The sequence below is a fragment of the Salvelinus namaycush genome, chromosome 23, assembly GCF_016432855.1.
Source record: "Salvelinus namaycush isolate Seneca chromosome 23, SaNama_1.0, whole genome shotgun sequence".
In the NCBI taxonomy this organism is placed as follows: Eukaryota; Metazoa; Chordata; class Actinopteri; order Salmoniformes; family Salmonidae; genus Salvelinus; species Salvelinus namaycush.
Genome location: NC_052329.1, coordinates 40,908,531 through 40,914,530, shown reverse-complemented (window position 1 = coordinate 40,914,530; position 6,000 = coordinate 40,908,531).

Here is a 6,000-nt window from a genome sequence, read left to right as displayed (position 1 = left end):
GATGGGTCCTTCTTATCATTGGTTGTCCTTAACTCTGCCTGTGTCAACACACAACACGTGGAGGGTCATGTTGATAACGAATAGCACCCAACACAACGCGCAAAAACACTCACTGTCACAGGCTGCACAGGCGCCAACATTCCTTGCGACATCGGTTTAAAGAATTTCAAATGATGTCATCCTGTAATAAGGGTAAGATTGTAAAAGCGTTGTGGTCATGAAAGGAGTCATGTGGGGCGACGGGGTCAATATCAGGAAGAGTTTGTGAGTCAATAGAGGACATAAAGTTCTCAATTCAACTACCACGGAGACAAATGATCAACAAAAAAACAACACTTTAAATTATATTTAAATGCCCTATTAATATCATCCCCTTAGGTACACTACATGGCCAAAAGTACACTATATATACACACAAAAGTATGTGGACACCCCTTCAAATTAGTGGATTAGGCTATTTCAGCCACACCGTTGCTGACAGGTGTATAAAATCGAGCACACAGCCATGCAATCTTCATAAAAAAACATTGGCAGTAGAATGGCCCGTACTGAAGAGCTCAGTGACATTCAACGTGTCCCCGTTGTAGGATGCCACCTTTCCAACAAGTCAGTTGGTCAAATTTCTGCCCTGCTAGAGCTGTTCTGGTCAACTCTAAGTGCTGTTATTGTGAAGTGGAAATGTCTAGGAGAACACTTCCTGTCCCAATGCATAGTGCCAGCTGTAAAGTTTGCGTGGGAGGAATAATGTTCTGGGGCTGTTTTTCATGGTTCGGGCTAGGCCCCTTAGTTTCAGTGAAGGGAAATCTTAACTTTACAGCATACAAATGACATTCTAGACGATGCTTCTGCTTCTTTGTGGCAAAACTTTGAGGAAGGCCCTTTCCTGTTTCAGCATGACAATGTCCCTGTGCACAAAGCGAGGTCCATACAGAATTGGTTTGTAAAGATCGGTGTGGAAGAACTTGACTGGCCTGCACAGAGCCCTGACCCCAACAAACACATTTGGGATGAATTGGAACGCTAACTGCGAGCCAGGCCTAATCGCCCAACATCAGTGCCCGAATCAACTCTATATTAATAGCTATGATCTTGGAATGAGATGTTTGACGAGCAGGTGTTCACATACTTTTAGTGTATGTCAACTTGCAGGTTTCTGAGATCCCAGGCCACCACACAGACAAGGCTATATAGTTTAAATTTTTTAATGTTATTTCAAAAGTATCAAGGGGCTTTACACTATTCACACACAGTCCCAAGATACTCTCTACACTGCTGGAGGTCCTCAAGATGGCCTTCGCCATCACCGTCAGTCATCCAGCATTTGTCTGTCGGTCGTTGGTTGCCAGTCATTCCTCTTTGTCCGTTGTCAACAAGTGTCTGTGGCACCAAGCCCATGGTACGTTCCATGCTGGCGACAGAGGAAGACATGCATGAGCCCTTCTGAACAGAAGTTTTTGACCACACTCGCATGTTTAGGGGTCGACCATCCCGTATCTGCAGGATAGAGCGTTGTCGACTCAGGTCACTCTGGCTGCATGTGACGTGGTGACTAATGCTGGTAGTGGTCGTAGCAACGGTTTCGCCAGATCTTTATTTGTAAATTGAGAGGTGCTGGAACAAAAAGTGAGCAGAGAGGGGGGTGATCTGGGGGCCTATGAGGTATGCATGAATTTTTTTAAACTTTTATAATACAGCATTGCATGCATTATCATCGCTTTGTGTGCTGACATAGAGCATTTCATGCAATTCTACATCATTTGAGACTTTAGCAGAATCGTTTTTAATACCTCACAAATTATCGAAATGACCGGCTACTTTCACTGACAAACCGAGATCAATAAAAACGTCCTCGTCTTGAATCCGTTAATAGCCTAGGTGTGTGGAGATCCCGTACAACATGAGGAAATTATAGTCTTAAAACAGCTTTCCAGTTTCACCCAAAGACGCGCTCTGCCAAAAGCCTCGGTTTTACTTTGTGCAAACAATGCTGTTCGCTCAATAGGCCTATTTGGAAGTTGATAACATATTTAGTAGCCTACAGACAGATTAGTCTTCTCTGTTCACTGAGATATTTACCACACGTTCCCAACTGCATGCCATGTGATGTGATTGGGCTACACACAATCCACAGCTAAGCTATTAAAAAAAAAAAAAATACAGGCCTACTCCTGGTGTATTATTCTGAATTATTGTCATTTATCAGGGGTGCCACATGATGAAGTGCAACACCGGAGAGCAATGACCAAACCTGGTTCATAGACAATGTTGCACAAACCATAAACTTGGACTGACCCAACATGAATCCATTCTTAGAATATTAGGCACGTTTCACATTACGTTTTTTTTTTTTTAGGGGGCAGGAGAATTAGAGGCATGAAGTTGAATGAATTTGATTAGAATTGCAAGCAGTAGAAATATTTTGTTCATGCCACAAGATCAAAACTGAACAAAACTGTCCAAATTTAGAGGTGCCGGATCAAATTAAGCACTGGATTTGGCATTGGTGTGTTCTCACTCCAGACGCAGTCCCCAAATAGTCTTTGGTGGGGTTTATCGGCAATTGGCATCCAACATTATTGTGCATTACCACCACCTACTGTACGAGTGTGGGCCAGAGAAACTAAAGCCTACCTCCCAGCCCAGTTTATCTTAAATTATATATATTTCAGGCAGTATCTAATCATGTTCTACTTAGTAAGCTCTTTAAACTAGTTTCTTGTATCCCCTTCTCCCTCACACTGGATCTCAGACTCTTTCGCTCTCATACTGCCCACACTGTATTAGTACATGCTCCAGTATCTATATTTCCTGGCAATAATCACACTTTCCTGTTGGATGCTTTCCTATCACATTTAAAGTCTTATTTAACCCTTAATCTTGTAAAAATAGCTTCCTCTCTTCTTTCTCTTCCTGCCATCCTCCCCGACTTTCCTCTGTACTTGGAATAGATACCTGCCCTTAGTCTGTTCCACTGCTCCCATAAGCTTGACACCTGTAACATATTCGGGACATACGCCCGTACAGGATACTTATATAGCCTAACATCACTGCAAAAACTCAACTTCAAAACTCAAAAGAAGAGACAATGACTCTTCGGTTTCCCAACTCTTGCCACCCTGTTTGTGTCGCCTCGAACGACGAGCATCACATACAGCGGAAATCTTTCCCCTCAGCTGGTCAACTTTTATATTTACTGCTACCCCAGTTACCACTCCTTTCATTGAGAGCGAAACAACTCACTTTTCTTGCCCCCATTTGTTTTACTCCGAGTGCCTTCTCCCTCAGACCAACAGAAATAATTATCACTAGACCACTTCCAGTTACCCTCACCGATTCCACATTACCCAACTCTTTTTTCACCCATCGTGAAACCACAAATGGATCAGCCAAAAGGCAAGAGTCCACTTTTTCCATAAACTTCAATCCTACTGTCACAGACTCATCTTTTTCCTGACCCTCGGTGCATACCTCGGTCTTCGATGACTTCACCACATCTACCACCTCCGATATGTCACCCTCATTCACTTCCATTTCTCCTCCTGTCTTCAGCTCCCTCTGCGTACACTTTATACCATTCTTTAACAACCCATCTCCCTTTTTTCCACAATTTTTACCCAACTCAAGCTCACCCTATTCTTCCCTCTCTCTCTTAGACCTCCTCTCCCTAAGTATACATCTCGTTACGATAATACTGCACTACTCCTGACAACCATTTTGTTCTTGCTTTCTCTAGGGACTCCATTTCCACTCAATCTCCAAACTGGAGCTGCAAGCTCCCTTTTCAGTAGTGTGGTAGCTCGTTATTTCAATCATGCCCAGGTGTGGCAGACCTGGGCCAACTCAGTATCCAAGGAGACCAGCCAAGGGGGAGGAGTCTACAATAAATCAATCAGAAAATAAAAAAAGGAGGGAGAGGCACAGCAAACCATTGAAAATAATGTAACATAGAGTAAAGTACACAAATGATGATAAAGGTCACTGCAAGCTCTAAATAAATATAAAATATACACAAAAGGGCTGGTTTCCAATTGGGGGAAAAGCAAGGGAGGGCAACATGTGACAGGCACTTAACGGCACTATCAGATATAGAATAACGAAGCCAACTAGGCTAAAGCTCAATGGTTGCTTCCCGCCAGTCCCTGTCATGAGGCTCAAATCAACAACTGGGTGAGCCTGGAAAAACTCTATACTGAAGTTCATTCAGTTCATTCTATAAACTATTATATAAGATTCTTGATTTTGGCTTGAATGCCCTCAGTCTGGGGTACACGAAGAGTACACAGACATGGAAAATAGACTTCTGTCAAAGACCTCACACTATCTGCTCCTCCTCTGAAAACAATGGTAGTATATGTTATCAGGATCCGGCTGAACATGGTTGAATGTTTCCATCTGACTAGAGTTCTCTAATCAGTTCTGGATTACTTAATGGAACACTCAGGATCATGGTGGGTGGAGGCAGTAGGCTACATTCACAGACTAGTCTTATTGTCTGTGAATGTAGCCTTATTGAGACATAATCATGCTGTTAAAACTCAAACCACATCCGCACAAGTACATAAAAAAATGCCTTTTGAGGCTAAGGCCGGCTCTTCTTGTTCTTGATACCATGTCTTGTTTTGATGTCTCACGTCTGTGCTAATATGGCTAAAATTAGCTAGCTATGTAACCAACAACTGTAACAATGTATTTGAGAGACAACAAGTGCTTATTGGGCATAAGTATATATTTTTTCAATAAACATTTGCAGACTAAATATAGTTTACATGTTGTCAGTATCACAGGAGTTTGATGGCACCTTGGGGAGGATGGGCTCGTGGTAATGGGTGGAGCGGAATAGGTGGAATGGTATCAAATACATCAAACATGAGCTGTGTTCGAATACCTATACTAACATACTGTATACTACATACTTAATGAGTATATACTATATACTATTAGTTTATTTTCGTATACTGTAAACGAACGGTATCCTTTCAGTTGAGCGTATTAGAGCTTCGCCTGTCTACCGGAAGTTGATGCTGTTGCTATGCAACCTCTTGCTAGCTTGTTAGCCTAACAAATTACTAGCTAGACATTTTACGACTTCAGGTGTATTATTCAATTCAATCTGGAGTGCCAAAGTGTGCTCAGAGTGCGCTCTGGGCGTTCGTAAATTCAGAGCGTTTCGCTCTCGAAGCGTTCAGAGCGCACAACGACAGTCAAGCACCCAAGCTAACTGGCTAACTTGCTAGCTACTTCCAGACACAAATGAGAGAACACCTCACTCTGATGATTTTACTCGCCCTAGCAGAGCTGGTTAGGCTGTTTCATGTTGTCCAGAGCATTGGTGATTGTAACTGTGCTGCTGGCAACAATTTAATTACGCTTTTTTGCCGACGTTTACTGACACCGGCCATATTCAGCCAACATAACGTGTAAGTTAACTTATTTGAAAAGTCATTACTTTATTACATTGCTCAACATTTTCTGAACATTTGTCATAATTAGTTAAAGCAATTCATTGGTATCCGCTCTCGTTGGTCTTCAGCTGCATATTTTTTGGCCCTTTTCTCCAAATCTTAAAACGTTGTGAAGCCGCGCCCCTTTCTTAAAGAATTGCATTATGGGCCCTGAAAGGACTGAAATAGTGTCCACTGCTTGTATACTTTGTATTTTGGCGAATGTAGTACGACATCCGGGAACTTTTGGCATACTAACTATATCCATACTGTGACCATTAAGCATACTATATACTCAAACTACGTCACAACTACTACGGTTAGTGCGGTTAGTATGAGTATTCAAACACAGCTATGGATTCCATGTGTTTGATGCCATTCCATTTGCTCCGTTCCAGTCATTATTATGAGCCGTCCTCCTCCACAGCAGCCTCCACTGGTCAGTATTCCTTTGATTGTAAGCCAGGCCTGTCTATTTTGCCTTAACGTTGTGCATATATTGGTTTTATTGGTTAACAACCCACCGATCTATATTACTCTCACCTCGTTTGAGCTCATC